At 48.1% G+C, this 10,096-nt stretch overlaps 1 protein-coding gene across 1 annotated transcript in view; it reads right to left on the reverse strand.

The window, feature by feature from the left end:
- The window catches only part of TFRC (transferrin receptor), a 29,081-nt gene extending 26,320 nt beyond the window's left edge, over positions 1–2,761 (reverse strand). The window contains exon 1 of the mRNA XM_074301537.1: positions 2,472–2,761. The gene's annotated coding sequence lies outside the window, so the exon portion shown is untranslated. The remainder of the gene's footprint in view (positions 1–2,471) is intronic.
- Positions 2,762–10,096: the final 7,335 nt, after the last annotated feature.

Consider the following 10,096-nt stretch of genomic DNA (forward strand, 5'->3'; position numbering starts at 1 on the left):
AATGCCCCAATATTGCAAAAGCAAAACAGAAAAGTGATCAATGACTCCACAAAATTCTACAAACCCAGGAGTGGTTAGATGTCAGCAGAATTTACAGATTCATATATATATTTTAAAATACTCTTTCTGGAATAGCAAATCATTGACTTGACTTGTCAAGTTGATGTATCCTTTTTAAAAACAGGATTTCGTTAATGTTCTGTTCGTCAATGAAGAATAAGGTAGATGACATAACTGGTTTTTATTATTTAGAGTTTGAATATTATTTTTAAAATGAGAAAAACATTATGTAACAACATTCCCTTTGGACTACCAATTAACAACCAATTTAAAAGTCCCCATGCTGCGTCAGGCACTGTGATAGATGGGGGGCTTATTCAAACCAAAATGAAATGCTTTTGCTAGAAATGTTACTAGCAAATGCCTCTTCCTTCTTGGGGCGCAACAATTTATGTAAAAACGAACTTTCCCAAAGCCAGTAGCTGACTCCAGCTTTGCTCCTATAGAGGATGAAATGGGAATGAAACATCTTATGGGAATGGCTCCATTCTCCAGACGGGCTAAAGCCGCTCTGCTCCCTGCTCCCCGCTCCCCCCGCCCCCCCACACGCACAGCCATTGTTTCTATCACACAGATAGGAGGGAGGAGAGACTGTTCTGTGGTATACACTACTGAAAGCATAATTGCCAAGCAGTAAGGGGCAAATGGATGGACTTCAGCTTTTAAATTTCATGGCCAATCAGGTCAAATTTCTGAGCCTAGAAGAGATCACTGCATCTGCATCGTGTATTCCAAACCTATCTCTCAAGCCAGAAGGAGATATCAGGTGTCAAAGGAATCAGGGACAAAACTGCTTCCTCTTCCAACTTCCCTAAGGCCCTAGGTGGATAGCAACTGGCTCAAAGCAACGCCGGTCCTTTGTAAAAAAATTAGAGATACAAGATAGAGATTTCCAGCCGCTAACCTAAGTTTATCCTGCAAGCTGATTGAAGTGGCAATATCAAGATCTTAGGTCTGATATAACATCAGGGAGAAAAAAAGCTCTGCACTTGAAATGCCCTTTAGTTCACAAAATACTCAAAAAAAATTTCAGGGGTGAATAAAGGGCTGACACTTTACAAGCTTAGGCGAACCTGCTCAAATTCACTGGGAAAAATCGCGAGTAACAGAGTAGTGAAAAAAGCATCCCCTCCATCTTCCGGGGTGCTGGGATCTCCCCTTACAAAATTCAAACCCCAAGTACTATGCCTATTATTTCCCATACTATATTCCCTGAAATAGATTAAATTAGTTTTTCGACCAAATGTGAAAGATGAGTTCTAATCCAAATAGCCACGGACGGACTACACAGATCATGCTCACGACCCTTTGGTAGCTTCACCTCACAATCTGGGCCCTCACCATCCCCAATTTCCTTCCCAATCTGGAATCTGCCCCTTCCCCAAAGTTATTTTTTATAGTTTCCCTTTTTCTTTTTAACCAGGCAATTGGGGTTAAATAACTTGCCCAGGGTCACACCGCTAGGAAGTGTCTGGGGCCACATTTGAACTCGGGTCCTCCTGACTTCAGGGCTGGCGCTCTCTCTATGCACCGCGCCACCGAGCTGCCCCAAGAGTCCTAAATTCTAAGTCTATTGGATCAAGAAGTCACGTTTAACAAAAGCAAAAAAAGGGTCATTTTTAAGCATGGAAAGAGAGTCACGGTCCCATGTCGATGCCTGAGGCCGGACTACACGCGGCAGCCTCGCTTCTTGCATGGAGGAATCGGCAGGCACCCAGCCCCCGAGAAGTGCCAGGTTCCGGGCTCAAGGTCACTCACAGAACTTGACACTAAGTTCCCCGGGCTACTTCCTGCAGCTGCAGCCACGTGCTCCCAGCCAGCAGGCCAAACGAGTTGCAGCGTTACCGGCAGAGAGGAGACCGCAGGGGGCCTCGGTCCCGACTCCCATTCAAACACCCCACGCCCCTCCGTTGGATTCTATTACACTGCTGCGGAGCCGGAACCTTTAAAAAGGGCGCAGTGGGAAAAGAGTGATGCGCGCGCCCCGGGGTTAGGAGGAGGGGATGGAGGAGAGCTGGGGAGAAGGGGGGGGGGAAGAAGAAGCGGCACCTCGGAACAAGGCGGGGGAAGACGGACTTTTCCAACGAGTACGCACACCGGACCCGAGCCCAGGAGTGCCTGGAGAGGGTGGTGCGGCGCTCGGGGGCGGCCCGTGCACCTGCAGTGCGCTCCGGGACGCGCGCTGCTGCAGCCCCTCTCAGGGCGGGAGGGCCCGGCACGAGGCTGGGGGCAGGGTCTGCAAAGCCCCTCACGGCGTCCGCGGGGCCTCGGTGGGCGCCGGGCAAGGACTCGGAAAGGGGCAGGGGGAGAGAGCGGGGAGCCGGCTCCGTTGTGCGCTGCACAGCGGCGAGCGGGAAAGAACAGCCTGAGCGCGGGGGCGCCCCATGAGCCCTGTGCTCCAGGACACTTACGTGCGATACTCCACCGCCGAAGCCGCAGCTGCTGCAGAAGGACGCGCCGCTGCCGCCGTCCGAGCAGAGAACCAAAAGCACAGCCAACCCGCAGGAGAGCACAGGAGCTCCGTGACGCGGGCTCTCGGCCTTATAAGGCGGACCGGCCCGACGTCACTTCCTCTCTCACGTACGCACCTCCACCCCTCCCAGCGCCCCGCTACCCCGGCGGGAGGCAGAAGCCGGGGACCTGGGTACTGCGAAGCGCGCGTGCGCGCCCCCCACCCTAAGCCCTCCTCCCGCGGCGTTTGGAGGCGCCTGGGAAAGCAGGCGAGAAGGCGCCCAAACCTTGGGGGCCGGCAGAGCCCGGTGCTCGGAGTCCGGGCGCCGCTCTTCCTTCCTCTCCCGGCGCCCCCTCCCCTGAACGTCACACCCTGCCCCGGCTGGCTGCACGTGAACGCGGGCAGCGTCGAGTAGCGCGGGAGATGGGATCCGGCGCCGGGAGCCGCCACGCGTAGTACACTTTGCGCTCTTAGACTGCTTGGGCCCTTTAGGGCACCTTGGGCATGCGGTGCAAAAGCCAACGGTTCCGTGATCGAGATTTTGAGAACTCGGGTTCCGAGATTTTCCACAATTGGACTGTGCTCAGAGCACAGCAGGTTCTTAGTACATTCCTTTTCTTTCTTCTTCTTTTTTTTTTTTTTTGCTAATTATTATATATTTAATGTATTTTTATTTCAATAAATATTTCCCAATTGCATTTTTCAAAAATTTGCAATCATTTTTTTGAAAAGAATCTGAGTTTCAAATTCCCCCCCTGCCTGCTCCCTTGAGAAAGCAAACAACATGACGCCGAGAATATTCTCTACGAAACATGTGTTCATGTTTCTTGGCTCGATTTTCCTCCTTCCATTTGTAATGCCGGAGAAACTGAGGCAAGATAGAGATTAGAGAGTTTTTAATATTTTACTAATTGGAGAGTTTAATTGGCTGGACAGGACTCTAGTCTCACAGTACCCAGTGATGAATGAGGGAATGAAAAACAGTTTTATAGCTTTTCAGACAAAGGAAAGAAGAAAAGAGGGAAAAGTTAGAAGCGCTTGGTTCTGTCAGGATGGGGGGCGGGGGAGGCTGTAAATTCTAACTAAAAACCAGAGTCAGGATGTTTGAATAACAGAAGTAAAGATGTCTGTGAAGTATCCGAGATAGTCTTATCTTTTGGAATATTTTAGAGGGGCAGTGTCATAAATTCTTGAGAGCAGAAGGAGCTAGGAGCCAGAAAGTCTGATCTGCTCCTCACCTCCCATTGACAATTTATAACCTTAGAGCAAATGGTCCTCAGTCTTAATGAACCAGGGGGGTTTTATGACTTAGGGGACTGAGGCAGAACAGTAAGGAAACTGAGATAGAATAATTCATGGAAACTCAGTCAGGACAATGAGGGAAACTAGTGCAGGGAAACTGAGGCACAACATTCCACACTCTCTCCTAAATGTTCAAATCTTTGAACACCTTCCTCTTGATACCCAGGAGGTCTTAGCACCATAATTTTGACCAACTCCACTTGGGAGCGGATGAGGCGGGCCAGAGTAGAAAAGATGCAAGGACCTATGGCAAGGGCAAGGAGAAGGAGAATCAAAGGTCCTGCAATAGATGTAACAAGTGTTGTTAGCCAGGGGGAAGAATTAAACAGTGACTGGTACCAGTTCTTTCCCTGTGCCTGCTCCAGTCGTCTAGTCTCAAGATTCTTACGAACCAGGGCTAGACTTTCTCTGATCACCCCAGAGTTATTAGCATAAAAACAGCATTCCTCGTTTAGGGCAGCACACAGGCCTCCCTGTTGCAGAAATAGTAGGTCAAGTCCCCTACGGTTTTGGAGTACCATCTCAGCCAGGGAGTCAACTTGGCTTTCCACTTTCGAGATGGATGACTCGATCTGAGTCAGGTCTGTGGTCATTTGTGCACTTAGCTCAGCATACCCAGAACTGCCCTTCAGAAAGGCTGCAGTGCTGAGGGCGGTAGTGCCTGCCAGCCCGACCCCACTATGAGGGGAAGGAACGGCAGAGCCCGTTTCTGTCTGATTGTCTCCATGGGGGAAGATTGGGACCGGAAGTGGCTCCATCCATCCCCTCCTGGAAGGACAGCCAGGCTGGGGAATACTGCTATCAGGACACAGAACGAGTCTGGCCTTCTGAGGAGAGGGGCAGAATAAGCCCACCTGGTCAGGCCATCCCTGCAGGCAAACCATGAACCTTCAGGGGCTTGATACCTAACTGCAACATCTGATGAGGAAGCTGAAATATTAATCAAAGACCTGGGGTTACAGAACTGGAGGAGAGGGTCAGAAAGACTCATGGAAGCAGCCACCAAGCAGGTTCCTGTACCTTGGAGACTCCCAAGAGTGATTTTAGGCTGCTCCCAGGTACAGTCAGACTGAGAAGTGGTTCCAGGAACGGAGTCTGTCAGGGCAATCCCCACAAAATAAGGGGGTTCAGAGTTAAAGCAGAGCCAGCAATCATGGCCAGCTGGGGATTTGTGGAGTTCAAAAGGAGTGCACTATGGGCAACAAATCAAGCATAGAGTGAGAACCAAAGGATTCAGGGGGACTGTCAACTGGGACTAAGGGGTCAGGAATAATAGGACTTTGGGTCAGAGCAGGGGTCTGTGGAGCTAAGGATGGTGGAGGCAGAAAAGGATCAGCCAGGACTGGTGTCCTAGGTGGGACTAGTAAAGCAGTCAGAGGTCCCACGGGCTTAGATGGGGGCGGATCTTTACGCTCAACTAGGAGGTAGTGGCTGAATTCGAACGTGCTTCCTGCTCGGGAACAAAGGGTGAGAGTTCGGGACTGTTCCCACTTCTGGTGGGACGGTTCCTGGATCATTAGGATAATGCAGGGGGGGGGGGGTTCCATTGTGGTCTGGGTCTGCTGGTCAAAGGTTTGGATGGTCATCCTAAAGGAGTCATCTCCTGGGAGTGAGCACCACCCAACACCAGGGCGAAGTCGGAGCGGGGGTCTGTAGGAGCCCTGAAGTAGAAGCAGGGAGCCAGGGAGGGATCTACTGTCATCGAGGGTTCTGAGCCTGAGTAGTAGGTGCAGAAAAGGAGGGACCTCCTGCAAGGTCTCTAACAGTCATTGTCCATATGGGCTTTGGGCGTGAGGGTTTCCCAGAGCTTTGGAAAACAAAGGAAGGAGGAAGAGAATTAAGAAAAATCCCATAATAGCACTTCCAGACTAGAAACGGAGAAAGGGGAAAGGAGCCCTTAGGGGGGATATACAGACAATTTAGGCACTCACAAAATAACAAATACAAGGAGTAAATACAAGGATTAATCTTCCCAGGGTTTCCCACCCAGAGTCTTTGGGGGAAATCAAGCACCGGAGGAACGGATCAGTCTCAGTTTCAGGGGGTCGTCACCAATCTCTGTTTTCCACTCTGTGGTGACCACGGGTTTCACTCGGCTGTGGTGAATCCAGGTGGGGACTGATTCAACTTTAACAGCTGTGGGCGTAGTGAGAATCACAGGATAAGGTCCTTTCCACCTGGGTTTCAGGCGGGAGGTAGAAAATGTCTTTATCAGGATTGCATCACCAGGCTGGAACGGATGCGCGTGTTCAGAGAAGGGAACTGGAAGGGCTTCTCATACGAGGTGTGAAACCTGTGTGAGGCCTGTAGAAACTTGATAAGGGAGGAGTTAGAAACTTCAGCCATTATATGTTCCCTGGCCACGGGTAAAATCGGAGGTGGCCTCCCAAACAGAATTTCAAACGGAGTTAAACCCAGTCTGTTGGGAGTGCATCTACTCCTCAGTAGTGCAAATGGCAGGAGCGGGACCCAAGAGCTCTGAGTCTCTAAGACGAGCTTTGTAAGGTATTCTTTTAATGTTTTATTCATTCTCTCTACCTGTCCAGAGCTCTGAGGTCGGTAAGCACAGTGGAGCTTCCAATCGATGCCCAGGGCCTTGCTTATGCCTTGTGATATTTTGGCAACAAAGGCAGGCCCATTATCAGACCCTATGGCCACTGGAAGACCAAAGCGGGGCAGTAACTCATTTAGTATCTTTTTGACCACTGTGAGAGGTGGTTCATTTCGGGTGGGGAAGGCTTCTGTCCAACCTGAAAAACTAGCAGGTATTTGTACCCAAGCAATGGGTCTGGGCAGTCTGGCATAACCAGGAACGAGTGGGTTACTGTGCCACGTCCTAGATGGCTCAGTAATCCAGGGATAAGAAACAATTTTACCAGTAGCCCCTTGTATAGAGGTAGATCTCGGAGATAATGGACCCAAAGGTTTTGTTAAAGCGGAGTATGTAGCTCCAGTATCCACCAGGAGCTCAACAGGCTGACCCCCAATTTGTAAGCATACCCTAGGTTCTCGGGGGTCTAGAGAGAGAGAAAGAGAACCAGGGCCGCCTCAGCCTGTCCCTTCTAGAGCAAGGACATTCCTGGGACGATTTCGGTTTGGGCATTCTCTCTTCCAGTGCCCTGTTTTCTTACAATAGGCACACTGGTCTGAGCCCAATGACTGCCGCCCACGGGGCTAGGAAATACTCCCAGGGAAATTGTTTGCTTCTCTCATGGCTGCCACTACTGCCTTGGCACACTCTTTACCTGATGTGTCTCAAGTATTAGAGACTTTCAGAGCTATCTCGACTAGTTGAGAGATATTCATGCCCTCAAAACCTTCCTGCTTCTGTAATTTTCTGCATATGTCTGGAGCAGATTGACTAACTTCACAGATCTATAGTTCTCGGGAGCTTCTGGGTCAATTGTGCTACAAGTTCGGTAAGCTTCATACAACCTTTCTATAAATGCTCCCGGGGATTCTTCTGCACCCTGAGTAACTTCAGAAATCTTGGTCATGTCAGGCTTTCTGGCTGCAGCTTTAAGACCCTGGAGAAGGTATCTGTGATAAGCAGAGAGCCCAGTACCACCCTGCTGGGAGTTGGGGTCCCAGGAAGGTCTTTCAGAGGGAAAACTGGCTTCAATCTGAGCACGATGCTCTTCTACAGATCCTCCTCCAGGTCCCAATACAGCTTTCCTGGCCTCCCTTTTTATTTTGTCTCAATAAGTTCATACAAATCAGTTTGCTTTTAAAATACCCAATACATAGAAAAATACTCCAAACTGCATATTGTCCTTAACAGAAACTTTTTCAAAAAGACAAAGAAAAACTATTATTTTTGAGGCTCTTTAAATAATCTCAGGATGACCCAATATAATCTTTCTTAAAATAGCAATTAAACTTACTATGGATCACATTTATGACCATATTCCTCAAACAATAAAACCCATTTTGTATCAAGAAACAAATATTCAATCAATTAACCTAAAATTGAGTCTTTCTCTTTAAATCACCTTTTGAAAAAAAAAAAAAAAACGGCAGGAAACACCTTTGTGGGGGGAGGAGAAGATAGGTCACCCTTCCCCCATTCAAAAAAATTCTCTCTCTCTTTTTTTTTTCCATCCTTCCATTAAAAACTTTCCTCTTTCCTTCTTGTAATATACCTTAAACAACCTTCAATCACTTTCCTAGAGGTTCCACTGTTAAAATAAATCAGTGGGGGTGGGGGGAGTGAATAGAACCTTTGCCTTTGAAGACAAAGAATCCTATTCCTCCCTCCCCCCACCTTTTCCTTCTTATTCCCAAATACATTTCCGATACCTTCTCATTTCTTAATGCAAACCTGCATTCCTCTTTGCTTTGTCCTTCAAAACCTTTAAGTCAAAACTCCACAAAACTCATACACGTCCCAGAGTTTGAGAGAGAAAAGAAACGCTTTTAAGAATGGAACTCCTTCTGCCCTCCTCATCTCCCTTAGAGGCAGAACAGGTTTGGGGAGAACTAGGGTTGGCTGGACAGATCCCGAAGTATTGCATTCAACTCCACCTCTAGTACAGGAAGGCGAGAGAGACAGAGGCTGCAGAGAGCCAGGCGGAGAAATGGGGGGGAGTCGGCAAAGGGGCCGGAGTCAGCACTTCTGTACTGGCCATACCAAGCCCCAGTGTGCCGGCAAGAAAAGAACCGGAGGCAGAGGAAGAAACAGAGGCAGGAGAAGAAACAAAGGCAGGGGAAGAGGGCGGCAGAGGAAGAGAAGGGGATAAAGGCCCAGGTGGTGAAAGGCCAGGTTCAGGATTTCCAGGCAAAGCAGGATACAAACCTGAACCCAAATAAGGTGGGGGAAGGGGATTATCTAAGGGATCTTCCGGAGAATCCTGTAGGCAATTTGCTGGCAGTTTGAGACTTTCCTTGACTGTCCTCAGGGACTGTGGGACCAAAACTCGAATACCATTTGTCATGGCCACAGCCCTCAGCCAGGCATGGGGTAAGAGACAACTTGCAGCCAAACATCAATATAGGGGTACTGATCTGGATAGCCAGGCTCACCTGTGACTACTCGGTGCACCGCCCAAGCTATTTCCCTATCAAAGGAGCCCTCAGGGGGCCATCCTACCCCAAAAGAAGGCCACTCCTGGCAAAACAGTTTCAGTTTAACCTTTTTTCCCGATATTCCATAATCATGATTTTTAAATGTCTCAGAAAAATGACTAAGAAGACATTCAAGTGGAGTTATTGTTTTTGAAGCAGAGTTCCCCATGATAATGTGGCTGAGTTAACAGATATAAGTCTATACCACCAGAGGAAAACTCCTATCTTTGAACAATTGCTGTTTCTGACAGAATAGTCTAACCTTTCTGTCCTTTATATCCAATTGCCAAATTTCTCAATCACAATTCTTAAAACTTAAAACTTAAAAGATTAACAGTTCCTAAAACTTAAAAGAGCTCTTACATTAACAAAACAGAAAAATCACATAGAACATAGAACTTATATCACACGGAACACAGAACAAAACTCACACAGACTGCAGTCACAGCATTAACATAAAAGACAGAAAAAAATCCAGAGGATAAATTCCAGCGTCCCAGAATGATGCCCTGCTCAGAATTTCGATGCCCGTCGGCATATTATTATTCTGAGCTTACAGATGCTATAGCATAACCACACAGAACAGGCAGGCCAGGTGTCTAAAACAAGACAAAACTTACTCGCCCAAGCCTAATCAATCAATGGATCTGAAGGCGTGTCCACGGCTGAAGAGCTGCTTCTTTTCCCAGAGACTCTGGAGAAATCCAGAGGGCTGATTTTTCTAAGAATAGACTCAGATCCTGAGCCGCCCCAGGCCTTGATGACCAAGAGGTCTGTAATCTCTAATTTCTAATGCCGTCGTCAGTCTCTATTATCTCACTGGGGCCTCCAAAATGTAATGCCGGAGAAACTGAGGCAAGATAGAGATTAGAGAGTTTTTAGTATTTTCTTAATTGGAGAGTTTAATTGACTGGACAGGACTCTCGTCTCAAAGTATCCAGTGATGAATGGGGGAATGAAAAACCCTTTATAGCTTTTCAGACAAAGAAAAGAAGAAGAGCGGGAAAAGTTAGAACCGCTTGGTTTTGTCAGGATGGGGGGAGGCTATAAATTCTTACTAAAAGCCAGAGTCAGAATGTTTGAATAACAGAAGTAAAGATGTCAGTGAAGTATCTGAGATAGTCTTATCTTTTGGAATATTTTAGAGGGCAGTGTCATAAATTCTTGAGGGCAGAAGAAGCTAGGAGCTAGAAAGTCTGATCTGCTCCTCATCTCCCA

Source organism: Sminthopsis crassicaudata, chromosome 3 (genome assembly GCF_048593235.1).
Source record: "Sminthopsis crassicaudata isolate SCR6 chromosome 3, ASM4859323v1, whole genome shotgun sequence".
In the NCBI taxonomy this organism is placed as follows: domain Eukaryota; kingdom Metazoa; phylum Chordata; class Mammalia; order Dasyuromorphia; family Dasyuridae; genus Sminthopsis; species Sminthopsis crassicaudata.